General features: G+C 37.3%; 1 protein-coding gene across 1 annotated transcript in view; it reads left to right on the top strand.

Annotated features, from left to right (window-relative positions):
• Positions 1-477: 477 nt before the first annotated feature.
• LOC139696866 (uncharacterized) overlaps positions 478-26,026 on the top strand; it is a 565,035-nt gene continuing 539,486 nt past the window's right edge. The window contains exon 1 of the mRNA XM_071595746.1: positions 478-547. The gene's annotated coding sequence lies outside the window, so the exon portion shown is untranslated. The remainder of the gene's footprint in view (positions 548-26,026) is intronic.

Raw genomic sequence — 26,026 nt, 5'->3', positions numbered from 1 at the left:
AGAGGAAGGCAAAAGGATAAATACATGGGACAAATAAAGAAGAAAGTATATATTCAATTGTTCCCGGCTCAACCTTGTGGAAATTCATTTTAATAAAATTAAGAATACAAAGTAACTTTCCACTGTCCTTTATTAGCGTACAACCGGTTTCAACGCTCAAGGGTCATCATCAGGTACGTGATGATGACGCTTGAGCGTTGAAACCGGTTGTACGCTAATAAAGGACAGTGGAAAGTTACTTTGTATTATTAATTTTATTAAGAAAGTATATTGCAAAAATACCAGGAAGTAAGCCAATTAGCATCAGATAGGGTAGGATGGAAGGCTGCAGTCAACCAATCTTAGAATTGTACGACCAATGATGATGATATGCGGATTCACTAGTACCCTGCATTGGTATTGCGTTCACACGTTGAGGTCGAGTTTATTTTAAATTTAATTGTAATTAAACTCTCTGAACTTCTGCTATCTCATTTCAGTGCTGTTTTCGTTCAACGGAAGTACATCCCCAGGACCAACTTCATCGATATCTATCTGGCTAGAAACGGTAAGAGTAGTTTTTATTCATTTTCCCATGACTGATGGTTACTTAACTGTAGCATTTTAATGTGATTTTTTTTATTGAGAGAGTTGACGCACGCAGGATAGATAGGAGAATAACTAGTAGAGAAATGTAGTCAATGCGGATACGCATTATGCCACATTGGATTGGAAGGGCATATAATTAAGTGATCCATTCAAATTTTACGTTTAAATAACTTTGCACGTATGCTTCCATAGAAAAAATTATTAATTTGGCACTACGTTCCATCGTGCCTTTTTGTCGGCATCTCAAAGTAGAATCAGTTCATGTAATTGTGACAGCATTGATTGATGAATTCGAGTGAAATCTGATGAATTTCGCATTTGGGAAGAGTTAATAATATAAATGATATTTGTCCATATTAAAATTGTTTGTAATTTTCCACAGAATAAGTCTGTGGAAAATTACAAGCACTTTTAATATGGACATCAAACAATTCCACGAAGTGAAGCCTGAAAGTGTAAATTATATTGATGATAATTGTTCATTGGCACGCAATATTGCAATCTAGCCTCCAATTCATACAAGACCACTACGGTTCTTACGTAAAAAACTTTACTTTCACTTACAAAAATATCTCTTTTTTTGGGTTATCGAAGAATATTTCACGTGATAGAAAGCTTCAAATTGGAGCACCTCATGCATGTATTTAATGTGTTGGGTTTATGGAGTTGGTAGATTTTTTGATGAGCCGCATTTGGAGAATCGGCAAACTATGACTTAATCCAGGCGAGTGTAAAATTTGAATGCAAATGAAGGAGTTAACGCTTTCTTTTTGAATTAATATTTTAATTAGAAAGCGGAAACTAGAAAGTTATCGCAAATATCGTACATCATTTAGCGTGGTGATAGGGGAAAAAATACCTTTCCATAAAGATACTGTGGTATTCGAAGCAACCGTACTCTTTCCTAATTCCATCGTATTTACCAGAAAACTACTTTCGCGCAATATTTAGGGAGTGTTGATTATGACGAATTATAGCAACTATTTAAGCATTCAATTAATCAGATGTGTTATTTTAAGGAAAAAAAAACATCCACGACATGAAGTATTATATTAAAATAGTCTTGCTTTGAGCGCTCAGTAATCATACGGGTGTAATTATGCGGGGTGATTGCCTACTCTGCCCCATTGTATGCTCTCGACTCCATTTTTGCAGGACAAGTGTCTGCTTTCCCAGCGGCGTGCTAATTACGCTGAGTAAGACGTATTAAATTGAGCGTAATACGCTGCATATTCGGTCAGCGGTAAAGTAATTGCAATTTTCCGAGAGGGTGTAACACATTCCTTGCTATCTCGGTTCGTGTGAAGCAGTAGGTATACCCACTTCTCTGGGGGTCAGTTTTGTACTCCGTGTGATAGGTGAGATTTAAGTTCGTTTTTAAATTTATTTGTGTAGAAAGGGACGTATTTCAACGGCTCCGAATGTTGAAAGTCAGTGAGTCAGAAACTCAAGAGCTGAGGACTACCAGGTAGTGGAAGTGATCACTAAAAAACCCCTGGAAAAATTGAGGCTTCACCAATGCCTCCTAAGTGTTCAAAGGCTGTGACGAAAATAAAAAAAAGCCTTCAGTGTTTTGGACATGCTAACTGAAGGCAGAAAGAATATAGAACAGAAACTATATTAGTAAAGTTATCGTCTCCGGTTTAGAAGATGAAATGATCTTTTCTTTAAAAAAAAAGACGGCGACTGTACAAAAGTTTGATCAGGAAGTAGAGCATGAGGAACTCTATTGTCCTTAGCCGACATGGGTACTCTGCAATAAGAATTCGCAAAGAGTGCGAAAATATTATCTACATTTAATTGCGACAGCATCCGTCTTCCTTTGTATCATCCTACTGTAGCCATTGTTAATACTTAGCAGTATTGTCAATTCGCATACTCGCGAGCACGTCACAGTCTAGCTTGCAAGGAAAATTTCTTACCCGAGGGGCAAAAATTTTTGCGTCATCTAAAGATGACCCACTCATCTTGTGAATCATCTAATGTCTAGGTAATGAATGTAAAAACCATTATTTATAGCCCTGCCCTGAAAAGTCTGAGTTAAAACGGGATTTACGTTAAATTTAGTAATAACTACATATTTGATCATTTCTGTCGTGTATATCTTATTAAGTGATAGTAATACATATATGCTATGGCCTTTTCTTCTATTCCACCCCTTAATGTACAATCGACTCAGATAAATTTCGCAAACGAATAGAACTTATTCAATATGTGATTTGAATTTCAAGTCGTAATCTTTTGGATATTCCTCAATATTTTGAAATCCTCTCCTTTTACCCAAAAGAGAACTATTTGCCAACAGAATTACTTATATGCTCATCAAAATAATACATATCTTCTTCATCGTTTTAAAATAGTAGCCTAGATATTTCCATATTAATACTCCATTTATATTTTGATTGTGGTTCTATCAACCATTCTGATTATCCACGTTCACGTGATCCGTTAATCATTACAGTCATCCATATCCATTGGCTTTTGTTTTGATGGCCTTATTGCTGGCCATTTAGTTAACAGCTTGACCAAGGTTTACCGTTATTTTTCGAGGATGTTAAGTAGTGGTGTAATCAGGAAATAATCGGGGATTCAGCATCGTTTACATTTTTTGAGACAGGACGCAAATGCCTTTTTCACAATTGCTCAATCACCATTTTTATCTATTGAACCGATACTTTTTTAATATTTCTGCGCGAACGGAATGTACAGTTTTATGCATTAACAGCAGTGAAAAGCATCGAATTCCCATGGCGTACGTTATACTGACCGAGAAGTGAACACCATTTGGAAAATGTGCTTTCAATGGGCGGACTAGAAACATCGTTGCAATTGAGCATCCTTCAACATCGTCTTCTACATGAAAACTCCTAGGGCATATTCGTGCTTGTCCACATAGCGGCCGACTTATGAAAATGATATTGATATTAGTTATATCCCCACTGAATCAGATGTTATAGCTTATTCTGCTGGTTAAACTATCGATTTTCGTGCTGTTTTCAACCTTCTGCACGATGTGCTAGTATTTAGGATTAAAGGATTGTATTAGGCAGTGAAAATGAGAGTCGTGGTAATGCACTGAGAGATTTGGCACGTAGTGTGAAGGGAAAATAATCGTTTTGTTTTCACATTTGCATAGATAATATTTCAATTGCTCTTTTGAAATTGATTTTTTTACATTGACGACTCTCGGCTTGTACGACGTGGTTGGTGTGTTTAAGAGTTGTTAAAAGTTGCAGAGTTGAATCCATTTTGTCTGGTGTGTTAGTAAAGTTTCTTACCTTAACATTTTCAACTGACAATGGCTTATCAAGCACGTAAGTTAAAATTTATCACTTGAATTATATTGCTAATTGTGGTTAGCATATGTGAATGGCCTAATGGGTGGATATATCAACGCAATATTTTTAGCTTAGCTCTTAGGAAACATTTAAAAAATATTATTATTCACCGTACCAGTAAGGAAGGGAATTAGATTTAATATTGTGACGGAACTTAATAAAGTGATGGGGTCGGAAAATTCCCTCTCGGCTGGAAATGGAATTTTTTTGCAAATTTATCCGTGATTCTGCTAAGAGCTTCAGTATTGTTCACTTCTCACATCAAGACAAATTTACCTATGACATAAAAAAAATGTTTGTGGTTTGACCTCATCAAGTGATGAATACCTTGGTGCTACTTCATTTGTAAACTCCAGTCTTCCAGTCCAGTTTTTCTTCTTCTGGTTTAGCCTTTAAATATCTTTTAAAATCTCCTTCTAGCTCTCTGAGAATTCAAGAACAAGGTTGAAAATTATGTATCGGTACATGTATAAAATAAAGTGATAAATAATTTTTTTTGTTATCTGATGTATCTGAAGAGTGATCGAATAAATAAACTTTGGCTATTCGTATTGAGCTTGAGCCGTTCAGAAGGCGCTTTTAGCGATTGCAATAGGAAGCCACGGGCTTTTTTTTTTAAAGCTGTTACTGATTTCAGTTTAATTCATTACAGGAAATATTACGTTTGGTATTCATCGAATGCTTAAAAAATTTGCATAATTGACAGATTTATAGAGGAGTAGATACAAGCTGTATCTGATATACGCACTGGATGGTCAAGGCCGTCATTTAAAAATTATTCGTCCACGCAGTCATCAATATCGAATTGTGTATCTGGTAGGTCAATAGCAGACATTGGAGCAAAAAATCTGCTTCATCGTCCTGTGCTAATTTATTTGTTATTCTTTTTTAATACGTTGTTAAAAGTGATGAATTTTTCCTGCTGGAAAAAATTCACTAGAGTTTAATGGCTTTAAATGTTCATATCATGATGTGGTGACGATGTTAATGCGCATTGTCATTTCACGCAAAATACCCTGCTTCGGTTATCATCGTTGGTAGCGGTGTTCCGTTGACCATCGACGTCTTGGTCCTTTTGGCCTTGTGTCGTGATGACAACGTTTGGAACCTAGAAGGTATACCATTCGTCGGACATAAAGGACGTTATATTTTGATCCTTTTTTCCGTTTCGGAAAAATGTTAATGCTGGCGTCGGGTTTTCATCCTCCCCTCATCCTCTCCATCGTCTTTCCCAAATTCTTCTTATGATAAAGACGTAGTTTTATCCCAGCTGCCGAAGTACCTGCGAGAAACAACAGTTGATTCGTTCTCTCCTCTACTATTGAGCATCTAGTCCCAGTGACCTGTTCATTGCGTGACCTTGAGTCCGTGAATAGCGCCCATACTGGGAAGGTGCCTCGGGATTCGTGTAACCTTTTTTCTGCTGACTACGATGGTTAGCGGAAAGAGTTTATTTGTTCGTAGGCCCTTATTACCTGACGCAAAATGTACCTCGTCATCAATGTAGGAGATGATGATTTGCCGACTCGGCTACCTGAGAAATATTTCATTTCTTGCCCTCCCTTGTCCATTAACCCAAATTCCCTTCGCCCCTAATAGCCTAACTGAACTCAATTTGTCTCAAATTCGAAGACCTCTGGTAAGGTTTTAATTAGTAACTGACGTATTAGGTGGATAGAGTTTTTCCTTACTCTAATGGTTTTTTGTGGTTTTATATGTGTAAATGCGATGGAGTTCCACCGCTGTCACTAGTCTGAATGTCGGTATTTCCGATCATCATAAAATATTTGGATATTTTTCCAAAAAACTAAGAAATGTCATATTATTGCTAATTATTGCTATGTCGGTTTATTAATCGCCTATTCCTTAGAGATTTTTTACAGTGAGATTTTTACGTGAAAAACTTTATTTCACATCAAATACCTACCCTTTACATACTATTTAAGTTTTGTCGTAGTGGTCATTGTAGTGGGCCAACGAAGTACGAGATTATGTTGCACCTCCAGTTAGATCACGCTTCAATATATTACGTAATATATAGCAAATAAAAATAATATATTTTACTCCTACTCGTATAGTCGCTAGAAAGGCTCTAAATTCCCACGGTACGCGGTAAAAAAAATTCACTGTCATGATGTAAAAATGATATAAATTGTTAAAATTAATGAAACATGAAAGTAATCTGTAAAAATTTAAATTTCCTTGAAAAAGCAGGATTCTTCACTTTGCAAAGCAATTCTTCTAGGAGTCTATGTTTTGTTTTTTAACCATCCAATCATTCTCATTTCCCCGTGTATGAATGATTTCCCTAATTAATTTATTCTTTTGCTCTCTCCGGATGTAATTTCTCCTTTTGGCAATGTCATAATTTTGGTAAAATAAATTTTCCCACCAAGTTCTCCCTCTCCCTTTGATTAACTAGAACTTAGATAAAGTAAACTATAAACATTTTTTGAAGGAAAAAATGTTCTCCAAGACTACCAAGAAGCGGTACATTTGTCTCTTAAAAATCCCAATAAAAGGTGTTTTGCGTAGTCGATGCTGTAGCATATGCCTTGGGCTCTTAGCTGAACTTCATATGTAATTAATGATAGAGAGTAAGTTGATTCGTGTAAAATGTATAGCAATTGAATAAGTTAAATTCTTAATAATATATGGGTGACTAAGACCGGTCATTAAGATATCTACCAAACTGATTTCAAATGTAGTACTCGTAGAATGACATAATTTGAACAGGATTGACTTAGGTGAAGAAATGGGGTTTAATATGAGAAATTCTTGAGTTAATTTATCATTAATACTGTAAATGTGGTATAATTTGAAACAGAGCTCAAAAAATGGAAGCCTTCACATCCGTATGACGGCTGTATAGGCCAGAAAAGAGAGGTCAAACGAAATAGAGGACAGAAAATAATATACAAGTTGGACTGAATAAAGGGAGACAGGAAGTATGTGTGTGGAGTTTCTGAATGATTAATTTGTAAGAAGGATGTTAGAGCATTTATTTAGTGTCATGTTGGGTGTGGCGCATGCAATAGGAATTTCTTTAAGGTAATGGTGTAAGTATTGTGGATCAAACGACGCTGTAACATTTTTTCCATTTGATTAGCTAAGAGTGCATTGCTTGGACCCTAGTTTGACTATCCCATTATTTAAACCCTCTTCCTTTGTTTTGGAAAAAAATATTGAAATAATACTTCGGTAGTAGACCCTTGAAAACTTGAATTAAACGGATATCTATTTTCAATAAAAAATTAAGACCTAGATACTAATGAGATAACTGCAGAATTGATGCTGCAGCCATATTATGGGGTACAATAATATGTTGTGGCAAAAACGAGTTGTTTAATATTGTTCGGTAGAATAAAACATAGTTATTTACTCCATTGTATATGTCTCTAGGAATAAAAAGAACTACGTTAGTTAAGAAAGCATTTATGAAGAGGTGTGAGTTGATGGCAGTTACCTTAAGTAAAGGCGGAAAGAAATTAATAGAACCTTAGTGTGGAGCATAGTATTTAATGGCTCGGAAACCTGGCCTTTGACGCGAGAGAATAATTGTCAATTGGAAGTTTTCAAGATGAGGGTGTGCGGAAGAATATGGAAAATGAAATGGACGGAAAGGAAAACAAACGATGAATTTATAGGCATGCAAGAGATACTGAGCGGCAATCGGACGCTGAAGACGGCAATAGAGAGTAGAAGGATAAGGGGAACACGAGGTAGATAGAGCTAGGGAATAGGCATTTTGATTGAATAAAGTGAGGTAGAAAGTATGCAGAGCTAAAGAATGAGTTTTTTTTCATGTGTTATGGGATTTATGGGAATTTTCTTGATTTTGAGCTAGGGCTTAAGATTACGCAGTGTCGTAATCCTCTTATAAACTTAGCACTACTAAAGCCCTGCTGGGCATTACATTAAATACACTGACACTACCCTAGTGCTAGTGCCTTATACATATTACCACACTTGTATTATTCATCAGCTCTGTATAGTCTACCCTTTCTATCTCATTTTCATTCCTTGGGACGTTTAAAATTCTCATCCTCCCTCAACCCCCTATCATCTTTCCTTTTATTTCCTTTTTCTAATTTTTCCCAATGTCCTCTTCTCTTCCCCTATCATGCCTAACACTCATTCCTAAGTCTTCCTTTCCTCTCATTTTATTTTCTCAAATCGTCTCACACCCTTTCAACGCCCCACTTCTCACATCTTTAAAGTTTGATGAAATTAATGAAGAATGCTAATATTTGCTACCCTTCGCCGAAGTACTATAGATCGGCATGGGCTAACTACTTTCGAGGGCACTGCTGCTAGGTAGTGGTTCTCAAAGCGTGCAGACAGCTAATATTCCCTTGCCAGCCTAAAAATTCATTTAGATGATTACGTAGAAAACTTACTTTATTTTCTCTCTTAGCGGGGACAAGCGGGGATGGATAAATAATTTGGTCCGTAGAAACCCTGTGGTCGCAAATTTGGTTCACACACCGTTGACGTTACTTATTCCCACTTCTAGTCTATTATTTGTCTTCAGAAATAACCACATGGTCAAAATTTGGATTTCTGGGAAAAGAAATCTGCCACTTCGTAAAAATGCAAAATTATTAAATCAATACCTTTAAAAAAGTACCTTTTCTCCATAAAGTTACTTTTTTAGCGTACGAATGAAAGCCACGCGACGAAAAATCCATATGAAACATCTAGTTACACCAAGGGAAATAAGTATAATTTTTTTTAAATTTCAGTGTAAATTTAGTTTCCTCCGACAACTTCCTCCTTTTCTCCAGCCCTCATTTATTGCCCTGGCTCATGCCTCGAATTTAAGCGTTCAGTTACGTTAATGAAATAGTCGCAACGGAATCCTTTCCACAACTACGAGATGACAGATCTCATAGATTTCAGAATATCATTCAGGATTAACATCAAAGCAGCTGTCGACTGTACTCTATTACTTTAGGAATCTCTTGGCACTGAATTTCTGTTAGGGAGTTTCGTAGTGGCGGGCAGGTGTGTCCCTGCTTCTGAGGGAAATAGTGAAAACTTGTCGTTCATAATCATGTGAAATAAAAAATAATTATGTGCGTGCAGTGGAATTCTTCCTAATTTTGTATTACGGGTGAATATTTATACGTATCGTGTGTAGAGGGCTTCACTATGGCAATCGAAATGGTCTTTTTTTCGAACTTTTTCAAAATCTATCATGGCGTCTAGGTTTCCAACTCGAAGTAATTTGTTTAAGTCGCTTGTTTTACATGTGTTGTAGTGAAACATTTAAATTACATGTCTAAAAACGTTTAATGCTCCCCGTGTAACGGCTCCTTTGTTTTAAGCAAGGGGTCATCGAAAAAAGATACCGAATTTATTTTGGTGGTAGTTAATTGTTTTATTTATAGCTTAATTAGACTTTATTCCTTGAAGTAATCTCATTCGCTATTGATCTATAGCTACCAACCTTTATTCCATCCACGGAACGCGTCTGGTAAAGCATGTTGCAGAATGGTGAGGTCTCGTAGACTCTTTTCTTCGATTGCATGGCATCGGCGACTATATTGATTAAATTTTAACTTGGGGTGCAAGAAAAAATCTGCAGGGGGTCATGTATGGAGAATTAAGTTGCTAGGATACCGCACTCGTCTGAATGTCCCCAGGAATTCACGGATAAGGAGAGAGGCGTGAGGATCTGCATTGTCATCAGCGGATTCTCCACGGTCTATTGCTTCCAAGCAATAATTTTTAATAACGATCGGATATCATGAGGCAAACTCGTGATGGACGATTTTCTTCCTGTCAAAAAAATCAACATCACCTTTACATTTGAGCCAAGCTGACGTCCTATTTTGGTTTCGGCAAAGAATTCCTCGTTGATTGCCAAGGCTATAATTCCGTTTGAGAATCGTGCCCACGTTTCGTAGCCATGTGCTCACGTTTCATCATCTGTCATAAATTTTTTCAGGTAGTTTGATCAGCACCCAAACGCTCAAAGAGATCCTGACCGCCTACAACCCGGTTCTCTTCCTTTTCGTCTGGCAGCCGTCGCGGCAAAAATTTTGCGGTAACCCGTTGCGTGACGTTTTTCAGTAAAAATAATGTGGTAGGAACTTTTGCAATTGCCCAATTCTTAAGAAACTTTACGGGTAGTTGAGTGACGATTTTCAAGAATCGCAGAAAACTAGAATGTCGCAAAATCGGCGTGGAAGGTGCACTTTGGCGATGCAGGCCATCCAGATTTGGCATTGTCTTTGATGCGTGTCAATTTTAAACGCTCAAAAAAATCCTATCGACGAGACCGTTGGCACAGTTGAAATGTCTCCGTGATTTTGTTACGCAGTGGGAAATAATATCACTCAAACATATTGCTCTTCGAGATCATCCATTACTCAGCACGCTAAAAATCATCGAGGGTGCTAAACAATGTTCGCATAAGTACATTTAGCTCGATGAGTAAGTTTCGTGGTCGAATAAGACCATATTTATAACGAAGCATAGACTGCGCTACGCTGCGCTACAGTTGTGATTTCCCTGTACCGGCATCAGCTCACTGTCTGAAAAGGTCGATATATTTTTAGACAGACGTCATTTATTTAAAATAGCAACGTAAATGATTTCCATATGGAAATGAATATGTACTTGTTTTTGTTGTAAGGGCATTTCGGGCCTCTGACGTTACACTGTCGACTAACATTGGTACGTAATTGTGTCTTATGTTGCCGTTATAGATTCAATGTCATTTCATTTGGAAGTAAGTCACTGTCAATGCACAGGTTTTTGTCAGTTTGCCAAAGTATGATATCATGAATTCGCTGTATACCTATTTTTTCGGTAAGAGCTTGATTATCTTGGCAGAGTTACGTCGATGTTTTCCTGAAACCTTGTAGTTACAAAATGCTTCCAAATATATGATCATAGTTTCGTTTCTTGTGAGAACGGATAAAAGGTCGATACTTTGAAAAATCTCGGAATTATAATTATAGAATTATAGCATTACAATATTGTGGAAATTAATGAGTTACTTGGCGAATGGAATTTCCATGCCCCTCTTATGCAAGTTATTCGATGGTGAACAGTTTCTGGAGCATTGATTTTTGGTGAGCGTGGTCACGCTGGAGAACTTTAGGGAAGGTTTTATTTAAATGTGATTTGCCTCGAAGTACGGTTATCTAAACGAGGTACTTTGCTGTTAAAAATTGACTATATTATTGCCATTAATGTGGATGTATCGGAATTTGAGCGCCATTAATAACTTCTTATAGCTCAATTCAGAGTAGTTTACAAGAATTTTCAGATTTGTCTAGTGCGTATGTCGGAGGAAGTTTGAAGGTTTATACTTATAATTATCCTTATAATACGAGAAATAATAATTCATGTAAAAAAAATCATTGTCAAAGTATCCGTGTACTTTTTCTTTTAGGATATTTCTTATCTAATGAAAAGGTTCGTGGTCGTGTTTTTTTGTATGAAAGAATTCCGGGTTTTTGTTCATTTTTTTTGGGAAATGTCTACAGCTTATTATGTGTTCATTTTATGTATATTATGTTTGTCTATGATTTAATGAGTTTTTGGTTTAAAATAAGGAACATTCCAAAAAGAAGATTATTCAAGGCCCAGCGATGTCGCTAAATTTTTATAGCCGACGTATGGATTCCGACCGAGAAAAACTCTTTATGTATGAAAGCGAGATATTAACTTGGGACAGCCCGAGTATTTAAAATTGGCATCGTAAATCACATAGTGCTTTATGATGCCAAACGCCACAGTACTTTTAGGCATGGGTTTAGAGTTATTAAAGAAATTAAGAAATAGAGCTTGATTGAAATTGTAGAAGAATTTTTGAGGATGGATTCGCTTCTGAAGTAGTTACTTATTCATAGCCAAACTCGTTTCCGACGAACCACGAATGCGAAATTCGATAAATGGATGGCAGGACTAATAGATTTATGGACCCAATTTTTTTTACCCGTAAAATATGTCATAACAGGAGCTTAAATATCCCCACTCCCTACAAAATCCCTCAATACTCTTACCCATTCCCTATTCACTCTCATTGGCTATAACCTCTGACGTACGCGGTTCAGTGAACTTTAACGGGTTACATGTAGACTCTGTACGATATTTTTTAATATGGTTTCAAAACACCCTCAATGGATGGAAGGGAGGTCATTTAATTTTTCAAACGTCATTTGTTTTGTTAATTTACTTTAAAGAGTAACTTCCGTATCAGTTAGGAGATTGTGACGGTAATTGATTTACGAAATTAGTTTTTGTGTACACAGGACTTAAAAATATCTTTCTTTTTCCCATCGCTCATTAATTGCAGAATAAAATTTGACGGTAATTAAATTTGAATTCTCTACCTTTAAGGTCAGTCAATGAGCAATGAAATAAGGAAATAAATGGATGCAGAAAGGACGTTGAGCGAGTTAATAGTGGAATTTTACATGTTTAGGTTTATAGACAGAGTTTACAGGGTTTTTACTATCCGTTTACTTAATTTTTCCCGGACCCGATTTTGTGAAGGGTCGCTGAAACCCTGTGTATAAAAATATGACCATTCTCATAAAGTTTTGCCGAACCATCAGAGATGGATTGAATGTATGATATCAGCGAGTATTAATTTTATCCAAAATTGAGTTGGAATAATTCTATTGACCCTTACGATTACATTCTACACATGGATATAAATGTGTTATAACCTGATGATGACTATTACGTCGAAAACCAGGTAGTGATTAGATCTAAAAAAATCTGTGGAGAAAAACGTATTGATTGTATCTCATTACTGTAAAATGTATACATTCCACGAAGCGACGCCTGAATCGACCAAATTTTTAGATATTTTCTTATTTTTCCTTGATATAATTTTTAATTTAAGTTAACAGTGGGTCATCAATGTTATTTTTTCAACGCGGAGGTAGCCTGACGTTACCTATGAACTCTGCTAGAGACATAGTTGGTCCAAGGTTACTCCGTGTAGTTTAATTTAGTTAAGTTTTTCCGTTGTCGTATTTCAATGATGTGTAGGTATATACGCAGATCAAGTATGTTATTCTTCGTGATATTTCTTGTTTCCCTGACCGCAGGCTTCTTCCATGTTGTTTTCTTCCCTGCAATTGGCATTCAGACCCTAACAATGGAGTTCTAATGAGCCACGCCGTTGCTCAACACCATTTCCGCGGAAAATATGACATCAGCAACTCGTTTTCAATCTCCGCATCATCTTCAGATTCTTTAGATTCCAACCAACGTGGAGCCCTGTAGAGTTCGCCATATAGGCCCAAGAGCGTCCTTCACAAATTGTCGAATTGACATCTGATTGCGAAAGGAAAACTTTAACAATGAACAGCGATGTTTTTATTCAAACTATAATATGTGTCTCGAGCTGATGAAGGAATGGCTTGTGCAATTTGAAATTCAGATGATTACATCATTTGAAAGCAGGTGTTAAGTTCATTGCTGAATGCCAATGGGAATGCGGGTAAATTACCCACATTAAAAAAATGGGAAATATCTGCTCAAATAAAATGTTATTCCGTTTCTCTTAAACTGGTCACGTGCATGCTCAATGAAGTTAAGCATCAAAGATAAGTTAATAACACTTTGTATTTTGTGACAGTGATTGAAGTAATGCATTACGCTATTATTCCATCATATCACACAAGTATTGAGTAGTTTCAGGGGTGATATGGTGGAAATCTAACATAATGAATGACTGATAGTAGAACTATTCCACTGGATTATCCAGTGGAATAGTTCTACTATCAGTTATTCATCGCACAAGTATTTTATCCCAGCACAATTAACTTCACTGAATTAATATCATTTCATTTGAAGCGAATTGAGAAATTTCATTTTCGGAAAGTTTCTTGTTACTACTTTACTTTTACCTCTCTTAATTGCAACTTAATTCTTGCAAAAAGTACGTAGCATAGCCTACCCAAGGTCAGCTCTATATGAAATAAGTGTCAAGTGAATGTCAAAGAAGGATCGGAAGTTTTTCCCAGGATGGGCAGAATGGAGAAAGTCCTTTATGGGCATGAATTTCCTGGAAGCAAACTTTTGAGCTGTTCATAATTCTCTAACAGTAACGTTTTTCAGTTGAGTGAGTCTCACCAGACACACTACATAAAATATGTAGCCTTAACGCAATTGGAAAGCGACAGGAAAGCTAAAAAAAATAATAAGTGAGTTCTTTGAATTACTTTGAACTTTTAAAATTAGGTAACCGTGTCCTGTGCTTTTAATTTTTATCATAATGTTAAAAAAAATTTTCCTGGGCGAAGGTGATAAAGCCTTATTCAAAATTTGTCTTTGAAAAATCTGTAGCGGTTCATAAATTTTCGTGATAAATTTTCAAACGCAACGACGCCCGGAAATTCGCCTGCTTGAGGCGGAATTTTCAGTGCTCTGCCAAACCACGCCCTGTGGGAACCACAGAGATGGTTCCTACGAGTGATGTTTTAATAAATTTTTAAATAGGGTTTTGCCATTATTTGGCATACTAATTGCTAATTTTCAAACAATAGACTTTCGTTGAAGATGTCGCTTCCCGTACGAAGAGAAAAGAAATTCTTGAACGAGTATAGATTTTTCGAAGTCTCATCCTCCCTAAAAAGGCAGGGAAATATGCTTTCAGATAAGAAACTGTTCCACGAAAGAATGGGTGATACATGACCGCTTTAATTTTAAAGTTTAATTATTTTGAAATAACCAGCTTTTTATGATAAAGAGTTTTTTTATGGTTCTAATGTTTGTAATAGCTAAGGTACGATTTAATTTTAGGGAACTCTATGGGATTACCGCGAAGGGAAACTACTTTCATCAGAGAAGTTTGATCCATTTTACTCAAATTTTAAGTAAAATATTTCTCCGCTGGGCTAGGTTTTTGCGCTCTTATAACTAGTATTTTACTTATTCTTAGCGTCCTCCATGGCGTGGCGGCAGCTGACACATCGGGCAGTATAAGATACATTTTTCATGGGAACAGCCAGTTGTTTTACTAAGCTGTAGTGGCTATATTTTTTCTCCAGATTATTAATGCGATAGTTTTCGAATTGGTCTCTTTTCGATGTTTAAATCGATTTCTAGGAATATCCTGCGTTTAAGTTCACTTCTTATACTTTTCATTATCTTCAGAAACGCAACAGTCTCTGGTTCTTTAAGAAATCCATGTAATCAGCATCCCTCATGAAGCGCCAGTCTGAAAATCCTTCGGAAATTTTCTTTCAAAAAGATCAGTACTGATGCAGAAGGGAACTCCCATCTCCTAATGAATCCACTACAATTCATGGACCAAAGTTTCCCATGGCCACCTGCATTGCAGAATTCACGAGTCTCCACATTCAACTTTCCATTCTTTATCATCAGAGAGCATAAGAACTAGGAGAAAAAAGGTTTTGAGTAATCGTAGGGCTTCATAACGCTAGCGCATTGATTTTCGCAAAGCCTGAAGTAGGTAGGTACTTATTGCGGTTTTTTTCAAGTATCAAGGATTTTTAAATTTTAGCGTGATCGAATGACTTTAGTTTTACCCTGATAAAATTGTCGCTTTTAGTTAAAACATTTTGAGTGGATTTTATAAACACGTAGGGTCAAAACAACGTCAAAAATGTACTTTTTTTAAATGAACTGTCATCCTTTTCCTGGAAAATGCCCAATTTCTCTTGTGTAAAACTCTTTTTATTGTTTTAGGAATATTATTTAATATCCAGTGTAAGAAATTAATTTTAAAAATGTCAACCGTATCCTCATGAGTGGCGAAATCGAATGATTTTAGATACTAAGCAGGCATTTCGAGAGCCCCAAAGAAAATGGAAATCTAGTAAGGGGTTGTTAATCGCAAAACATGAGCAAATTTCTTAAGAAAGTTTCTTTATTTGAATAATATTTTATAGATTATATTTGGCTTCTATTCCGATAATCAAAATGTGTAGTTTAAGGTTAGCGAGAAATGAAAAATGTCTGTTAAATTAACTCTTAATTTTGTGTATAGTTGTAGGGTGTCCATGGCATTATTTTTTGAGAAAAGTAATAGATATAGTACGTAGAAACTTAATTCGCATGTCGCAGCATCGATTTATGAGCATTGCCTTGCTCAAACAGTTGTCTATGGCAATTCCGATTTAATTTTTAAGTTTGGATTAACTGAAAATATCGGTGCGTGAGCAAGAATTTTTCATGTAAAATAGTATGGCATGGCCAAAGTATGACAAACGCTAATCAAACGACATTTTTATCAACACCAACCATATCGCCACTTATTAACGATTAGTTGCATTGCCCATTCCGAAAAACCAATGATATTAACGAATGAAGATATGAAATTTATTTTTCGGTAACCGCTTCAATAACTTGAATTTATTAATATTTATTCAGCCTCTTTTAGGCTCTTCTCTAATTATGCTTGGAAATAAGGTGCTTTTTTATGGTTCGAAATTGACTGTTTTGTTCTGCAGTTTGCTTTGCCAAAAGTAATTACTCAGGTATTAAACGAAAGGTTTTTCTTAATTTTCAAAATTTTTTAGCCTGCGAGAGATAAATATTGTGTCGCAATCCCATCCAGTATCTGGTTTCATCACAAGTATAAGTTGTACATCAACTCAGCTTTAGCATGTGTGGGTTAGATAATTTTGTTTGGATAGTTAGTCTTCGTTGCCCTTCCGGTCCTTCTTCGAATAAGGATGAAGCAGGTAAATTATTTCCCAAGGTCATCAAAAGTATTCTACCTCGTTGTCATAGGTGCTGGATGGCCCTGAAAAGTAAAGTGACAAGAAGTAAGAAAAACTCTCCAAGAAAAATTTTTTGTCGCCAGATAGTTTCTGCAGTCTTCAATTTACCCTAAGTACTCTTCCCCTCTTCGAAGTCCATCAATTGTATGAAATAATTATGTATTTACAAATACTATTGTGGAAGGCCAAAGACTCATCAGTTTCCACTTACGTTGGGTACCTACTGATTAAAATTAATACAGTTCAAACCTAAAAGATAACCATAACGTCGCAGGACTTTCAGTGTTTCCGCCTCCGAGACTATGATTGTAGCCATTTTTTCAGGGATTCTATTAATTTTATCCCTTTCCCGGATGGCCAACTGGAATTATTCGGGGTGGTGGCGGAAAATTCGCATCTTCCCGCAATCTCCTCCTCCGTGCACCCTCCGCCATTGCATACATTTCAGTGCCTAGTCCTCCTCCTCCCCTCTCCGTTCTCCAATCCATCTTCCTCCCTCCATTTCCCCCCTTAACCTCCGTTATCACCATCCACCGCCATGATAGCGTGCTAAGGGAGTTTGGCCTCGTTTAAGCAAGAGGCCGACGACCGTTGTTTGTGGGAGGAGACGCGACACAGGACGGACGGAGAGAAAGGAGAGAGAGAATGGAAAAGAGAGGTGGAGTGAGAGAGAGAGAGAGAGAGGGAAGAGTGGTGGAGGAGGAGAAAGAGAGAGAATAGAAGGCCAGCCGCTCCAGAGAGGGAGCCTCCAAGTCCGGCCTACGGGAGGCAGCACCGTAGCGGAGAGGCCTCTGCCACCTTCCGGGAAAAATTGCCACCGTTTGGTCTCGCCGCCGTTTTCTCTCCGCGCTCCGTGGATCCATGCCTTCTCTCTCACTCCACACTTCCCTCCCCGTGGCCCTACTTCCTCGCTTCTCGCCCACCCCACCCTCACTGGTGTGGTTGGTTGGCTGCTTCAGCCTTCGGAAAGGGAGGTTAAGCACGGAGAGAGATAGAGAGGGGAAGGGGGTGGCGGTGTTGCGAGGGGGTTTGGAGAGGGGGGACGCGAAAGAGTAGCGAGGGAGAGGAAGGGACTTGCTGTGTGGTGAGAGTGGGGTTTTTTGGGGTTCTGTCATAGAGCATGGAAGGGAATCTACGTCCGTCCGAGTCGGAGGATTTTTCTTCGAGATACTTAAAAGTATTATCGCCGGGTCCAGTTATACGGGAACGGAGACCATGCACGGAGGGGAAGCGAGGGTATACGAACATTGGCATGTTCCGTAACGATTTGCTACCTTTTTTATGTGCCCAAGTAAGGTGCGATGGGAAAACTGAATATCGAGTCACAGAGTCGCTAATTATCATCTGAGTGTGCGGTGACTAAGTTTTCACGACCTTCCCATTTTCGTGCAAAAGCCATCATTTTGCTCCACCCATTTTTTTGTGGGGGCTTACTCTTTGGGACGTCTCCCAGGAAGTTTCACATATATGTGCGTTTAGAATGTGTTACACATGACCAAAATCTCACTCATGTCGAATTTTAACAATGGAACACCTACCATTCATTTGCTTAAAAAACTGCACCCCCAATTGAGAAAAGAATCGCGGAAAGTATGTTGGGAAGATTAAGTATTTGCCCCCACGGTGAAGGTGAAGCTTTTTTCACTCTGCAAGAAAATGGAAGCCTACCGAGTGATCGCAAAGAGAGTGGACTTTAAATGAAGGTATGAGATGGGCAAGGAATATAATGGAGTTTTAAAGGACGAGAAGAGTACATCTGAATTAGTTTAGGACAATTGTTTGGACATAGTGAAGTTTCCAATGCCTATTATGGGCGTTACGAGAATTATTGGACGCCTAAATTGATGATATTATTAATTGACGGCATTGAAATATTAGTACATACATGTACTCGTATATTTAATTGCGAGAATCATAGCTCTTTTCAAAATCATCTCGAGAAATAGTTACTGGATGTCCCTGTTCCCATGAAATTGCAGTAGTCATTGCACTTGTTGAGTGGTAGATGGACATAGATTCCTGAAATATCGTTTCAGGGGTTCCCCCGAAAGTCAGGACAAGAAAGAGTTATTTCTTCCGCGAATAACGATTTCATAACTGCAGACCGATAATGGCACGGCAGAGAGATAGTAGGGAATTTTATAATTTTGGAAGTGTTTTCTATACTTTTCCCCGATCTATCAATGATATCATAGCTGTATTTAATTTTATCCAATACGAACTGTTCTTGTACTACAGGTATCAAAACCGTTACTAGAAATGTTCTAATCGTGGCACCAACCGTCAGAAATCACTCTAAATATTATGTTTTGAATCCTTCATGAGTTGTCTGATGATTTGAGTTTGGCTTCGGAAGGCCCCTGGAAAGTATTACGATTCCTCAATGAAATTTAAGCATTTCTGCTAAGAAAAAACAGCTTTCACAGCGCCCTGTTTCCTGTTCTTTCGTTCAACCACCGTCATGCAACCCAAATGTTTAATATTTTATCCCCTCCTACCCGACATTCTCCCTGCTGCTAGAGCTTTCAACATCCCACTGTCTCAAAGTATTTCTTTTTCTCCTTTCCTTGGAATTTTGCAACGTCTTCCTCCCTTGCAGAACATATACGAGTATAACACTTTCTTTTGTGTTCCTCTCCCTTCAGTTTATTTCTCTTCTTACACACGTCTCCGCTTCGCAAATCTACGCTCATTTTCTTATCACATGACTGCAGATTAAATTTATAACGTTGGATATATGACATCTTGGCGATATAGTTACACTAGATTTATATAAGAAATTCAGAACAAAGCAGTTAGTAAACGTTTTAATAAAAATATTCCAAACCCATCTTCCATAGTACCATCCAATGGACGGGGTCAAAAGTGTCTTTTAAGGGTGTAAGTATATTCCACAACTTAATTTGTCTACAAATAGCAACTTTCTTAAATTACCGACCAAATGGTGCGACAGGCAGACAGTAAGGCATTTTTTATGATATTGTAAAAATGGTGTGCTTGGTGATGAACTCATTTGTCGTATTACATGCTTTGTGGGTTAAGTCTTGCGATAAATATTATATCCCTTTAGGATGTGGCGGTCCTGGCGAAATTACACAAGTTCCTTGGCGCTTTTGTCCTCCCCTCCGTTCTCTGCGGCCCCCTCCGTCAGCCGTGTCAGCGGCCCTCCTGTCTCGTTCTCTTCCCCGTCCTATCAATGCGGCCGGAGGGAGGAGGGCGTTTTCTAACCGTGGAGCACCACGGGAAGGATAATGCGGGAGTGAACGTGGGGCGGAGAAAGCCATCCATGTAGGTGGAGGAGTACCACCTACCTGCCTGAATGAGAGTTAGCAGAAGGGCTGGTGCGGTTCGAATTGAGTGTCGGCTGGCCGAGTTCTTAGGAATCTAGGAAAACGGGGAGTTCGAGCGTTGTTTGTTCAAACATGGGCCTTCGAAAATATAAGAGGATGATGCAAAATTCACTATCAGTATGAGACGCTTTTCTTTTTCATATCTTACTGTTAAGAAATCCCTCCTCAAACCGCAGGGTATATGAACCATATCCCTTCGATTGCTGGCGATTGTCTTAGCCTTCGAAGGAGATCGAATCGAGACGTGAATGAGATGTCATTTTGCTAACATTTTCAGAAAATTTGGTCTTCAGTGCACTCTTCATACGTTTGTTCTCGTAAAAAATTGGTATCGAAAATCCAATGCATGCTTCATGGCGGTGGACGACTGCCACTGGAAGAACTATGGATTTACTGTGCAGAAATACATGTCTTTCTCGCGAAAAACTCATGTGAATGCACAATCATATAAAAGTGGTAATAGAGTCAACAAAACAGCCCTGACCCACCTTTTTTGAGTGGTTGTTATTAATTTATGGGAAAATCAGCCGAAATTGCATGGTATCAAAAATTCGTTAATCAGAACTAGTTCCAAATAAGTTTCAGGGTACATTTCAAAAATTAAAAAGAACATCAAGAGCGCTTAGTAACTGTATGTTCGCGTCATATCTGCTTACAAACTACGCATGAAATGACTTCACATTTCTTTTCATCACTCGTCATGAATTCAGGAACTTACTCGTAAGTGACGCATTGACTCGTGCAGTCACGATCCAATCTCCTAAACCAATCGAGACAGTTCCGGGCAAGGCGAATGATTTTTTTTTCAGTGAGAATAGTTCGTATTTGTGTGATCATATCGGCACGCGACAGCTTTAGATTAAGTTTTGTGGTATTTCCCGCAGTTTTCTTTTTGGTGTAATCGTCATAAGTAAGTCAGCGTTGATGCACCGATCATCGGAATCAATACGTAATCGTGAGGCGAACCTTATGTTGGCAAAATTTGACGCACTGGACTTCAAATTCTCGGGCACAAAATTACACTCGTAGTCCTGAGAAAATGAAGAAAAAAGGCGAATTAATGTCCATTTACCGAAATATGTCACGATGGCTAAGTAACTAGGTGACCTCGTTTGATCAAAGGCGTTATATTTCTTGGCTCGAATAATCAAAGTTTTTGAGTTATGGCAGTACTGTCGCTGATGGGTAAAATTAGAACTCCGCCAGACATAAATCGGCCATTATCTGTTCCCTACCGTCAAATTTTGTTTGCGACGTAATCTCAAAGGCCTTCCTATTGATATATGAATGTGGTTCATTTTTGAGTGAAAGCAGTTAGTAAACGTTTTAATAAAAATATTCCAAACCCATCTTCCATAGTACCATCCAATGGACGGGGTCAAAAGTGTCTTTTAAGGGTGTAAGTATATTCCACAAGTGGTGTCACTATGACTGGCCAAAAGATGAGCATAATACCATTTAATGTATCTGGAAAGTACCGAATTTTGCTTTTACCCCGATGAACTTAAAGCTTTATGTGTTATGTGTATTTTCCGGACTTCATTCCGCAGGTTGCCCCCGACCGAGGAAAACATTAGCAAAAAAATGAATCGATCAACAGTAAATATCCAGGGCTTGAGATTATCACGATATAAGTAACACTCAGTTCTCCCTTTGAATGCATGTTTCTGCAGAAAAAATCGAAAGCAGAGGCGGTTTTAACCCCACGAACTAGCATTTAGGCCCTTGAGAATTTAATGTAGTTCTCAATCGTCATAGAGTTGAAAATTATTCTGGAACACACAACATAATGGCATGATTTGTTACAAAATTACGTTGCATATATTTAGCAATATTGTACTTTTGGCAATGCGAGGGTGATTGCAGGCTCGTTACTGACTTTTATAATAAAAGTGTTTATCAGTTTCTACCAAAAATAATTCTTAAAAATTAATTGTTTTAGGAATTTCTAATAAAAATGTTCTACTAAAGAAATTTTTAACTGTTTAACTCCCCTTCGTACTCCTAGGAATTGTTGAAGAGAGTATTCCAAGCGTGAAAATCTAATCCTAATTGAAATCAAGTTAATGGGTGATTTACCGGTAGGTACCGCAGGGATAAATCATCTGAAGAACTTATTTTGATATTAAATTAGTACATGACGTAAATTACTTGTAACATTTAAAAACAAAGGATTAGTAAGGATATGCCTTATTAACATCGGCAAGGTAAATTTGAGATGAATACTCCGGAAATATCAATCTAGTGAAATCTCTGTAGCTAATAATGTTTTTTTAATTTTGTTATGAAACATCCCTTTGCTAACCAAGACGTTTGAGAAGCGAAATTTCGTGGGCACCATTTTTATTGTTACATCCCCTGTACTCAAGTTGGAAAGCATAACATCCAGGCGTGTCTAAACGATGTATTTGTATTTTAAGAAGAATAATATTTGGCTGAGATAACATTTCTGTTTGACATGCCTAATTTTGACTTCAGAAGCAGATGTATAGTATTTCCGGAGAAAACAAATAGAATCATGCTTACCTTTTGCCAGTTTATGCGTAAGTTTCAAGAGACATTTGAGACATTGCGCATTCTCCTATGCAAAATGTTTAAGGTGAATAATTTGCAAATATTCACGGAACAATTATAAATTCTGATGTATATAGTTGTAGGAAGATGAATGGGTCGGCGTATATCTACTTATAGTATATCTTCATCTCTACTTATAAATAGGAACCTATTCACAAAGATTTTTTCGTAGATATTTAAGGTTTTTTTCAATATTTTTCTCCAATTACTAATAAAATGGTTTATTTTTTGCTCAAGTGGCTCGCTGAAAGCTAACATTGATTTCCCAAATACGAGTGCGTCTGAATATTAGGTATATTGAAATTCTCAAGTGCCATTATTTGGAATATTACGGCCCTTTTTAACGACCCACCGCTCCCTGCAGTGAAACTTCCCCTTCCCGAAATGTTTTCATAATTTTTCCTTTTTATTTTGGAAGGACGCTTTCATCTCCAAATATCCTATATTCGTACTTAAACTCTTCATGTAAAAAAATCATTTATTTTATATTAACGGTTATAAATATCTAACATAATACCTTGACAAAATTATAATATGGACTTTATTCCACGAAAGCGTATCATATCTCAAGGTGATGTAATCGTTTATTCACAATCTAACCAAAAGATCGTAACATTTTTTCCACCGCTATTGGTTTTGAAATTACAGTTCACCTTTTTATTCGTAAAAACAATCAGGAATTATGCAGTTCGACATGTTGTGTGATTTAAGAGATTTGATTTAAAGTATATCTTCATGAACTTCATTCGTGTTAGTAATGCTTTCTTACTCACTTTCCCTCTCCGCCTTAAATCCTCTAGTACCGCGTTACACGAATTCCTACCAATACCCCTAAACACTCCTCACAAGTATCTCCCGTCACCTTTTCCAATTAATCCATAATCTCCTTATTCCAATCTTACCGCTTCTTATTTCTTCTTCAGTTTACAATTACTGTTGTTGATTAATAAAGGCAGTACTCCTAAAAGAGAGAATTTCTCCCCTTTTCAGAGAATAACGCTATGTTAGAACAATAACTGATTTTCCAGACTTAAAATACGATGGAATGGTACCATTTTTATGTAGATTCTTAATAATTATATTTGGAAAGAGAAATTAATTTTAATTGTGTGTAATTTGCATAGTATAATGAACAGGAAATCATTGAATTTTTATGGCTATCAGTCGTGCAAAGTAAGTTTTCTTACACCTTCGCAACTGCAGGTGTATTTATTTACTTCTTTAGAAGTACAGTTAATTGGATATGTAATATAGTAACGCTGATATTTCACTCATAAAAAATTATCGTTGCTTTTAGTAATGGGCACTAGTCCGCCCCAGGCTATATATTAATGAAAATATTCTCAAATATTGTATGAATATAATCATCTCCCGCAGCAAAATAACTTCCATTTATACGAGAATTTCGTAAGGTAGATCTCTTAGATGAAAGTGCCGGCATAACTACTTCTATGTTCATTTATGTGTTCCTTGGCATTTGATTCATCGAGTAAAACAGCAAAGTTAGTTGAAAAACCGTATCTTTCGGGTATTCCTTCAGCTCTTCTTACTTGGAAACGTTGGCGAATCTGTATTATTTGCTTTCAAATTCTTAACGACCTTTCGTGAACAGAATGGCTTTTTCTATTAAAGTGAATAATTCCTCCTTTTTAATAACCCGGTAATATCAGTGGGAAAATTTTGTTGACTTTCAATGATTTCCAGTTTGCAATTGAAATATTTTTCAACTATATGTCTGATAAATTACTAGTTTTCAAAACGGACCACGACAAATATTGCATGCAACATTCTCATGTTAAATCCGCGTGAATCAGTATCGTATTTTATTTTCCCCGCATAAAATACGCAAGCAATTAAGTTTAAGATTCGCAGTTTATTTCTTTCGTCGTTTGTTTCAATAGCGCTGGAGACATTTTCTGATACAAAAAGAAGGTATTGTATGACAGTTACACCACCATAATTATGGGGGTATTCCTTCTCAATGGTAGATATTGCATTAACAAAACAAACCATAAACACAGTAATTAACCAGAAGGTTAGTTTGGTAGGTGACGGTAGAATTCACCCAATACTTACCCCGACGGCGTGCGAAATTTCCCACTCCGGGGTAGGGAGGTCAGTTCCTTTCCCAGGAAGATCTTGTACCCGAAAAACCACACGGCTTCGGTGGAGCTGAGGTTGCCCAGAGAGCGGAGCGGTCCCCGGGAATCGAACCCGAGCACTCCCATTAGCCCAACGCTCTATCCATGGTCTACTGCGTCCCCGAGAGATTGCAGCATTTTGCTGAAATTAATATGAAATAAAATATTTAAAATAAAATACTCCTACGATAAATTCAAACTTGCACAGGGACTAAACAGGGTATTTAATTTATATTTATGCCGCTTAATGATGCCAATTTAAAAAATATATAGGCACATGACGGTCTTTACGTAAATACTTGGCGTAAGTTTTACTTTCGAACGAGTGCACAATAAATAGTTACCAACGCTGGTGAGTGGTACGCAGTGAAATGTTCACAATTTCTGCTAGTGCTCACAACGTTATTCAACGGGTTTCTCAACCAGTGACAACAGCGCTGTTAATGTTCACTTTCGTTCGTGCAATGATTGGAGCTTCGGATCCAGTTTCTCATTGAAAGTAAAATGTATTGAACCATCTTTTAGCTTTTCAGAGAACAGATTCTCCAAAAGCTTCCTGTAGTATTACTTAGGTCTACGCTGACGATTTGTTCTGGCGAACTTCGAAAGTTCAATGCAGTATCGCGTTAGGCGTTGCCGTAGGCGAACTGAACTTGTTTCAACTTGAAACGTCTCCCACTGATGCAATACTGAGGAGGAATCAATGAATCGTGTCCCAAACATACGGTACACATTAAGCTAATAGTGTAGCATATAATTTTGCATGCTAAGGAGTGAACATTAAATTTATGACCACTCTTTATTGAATAACTCTCGTATTTTATTTTTCGATGATTATTAGTGGAGGTTGAGCGTACTTACATTATAATTGGCGTAAGCGAAAGAATATTAATGGAAAGTAATATATGGATGGAGAAGTGGAATAAAAGGTGTCGTATTCGAGGGGTAAATTGTCGTATTCTTGTCTCCCAAGGTTTGGGAAAAAAACATTATGGGAGTACAAGTAGACGAATGTCCTTCCACTGGCTCAAACGATAGTCTGTGTATGTATGATTTTCACTCGTCGCTGTCGTTACATAATGATCCTTTACAATGGCATGGTCAACTATATGAATCCTAAAGAGATATTAAGTTAAAATTCGACAGTGACACCGATCATTTTCCTTAGAAACAATCCTTCATCGAAATAATTCACTTCGTGCCTTGTTCATATTGCCTACCATTAGCAAAAAATTTGAAAAATATTTAGTGAAAAATTCCCACTTAGTACCACCTTCTACCATACCCACCTATTGTTCCCGAAGAGGTAAAAT

The sequence above is a fragment of the Hetaerina americana genome, unplaced genomic scaffold (assembly GCF_022747635.1).
Source record: "Hetaerina americana unplaced genomic scaffold, ioHetAmer1.1.p SCAF_7, whole genome shotgun sequence".
Taxonomy (NCBI): domain Eukaryota; kingdom Metazoa; phylum Arthropoda; class Insecta; order Odonata; family Calopterygidae; genus Hetaerina; species Hetaerina americana.
Note: the sequence above shows the minus strand (reverse complement) of the source record. Positions and strands in the feature narration are given on the sequence as shown.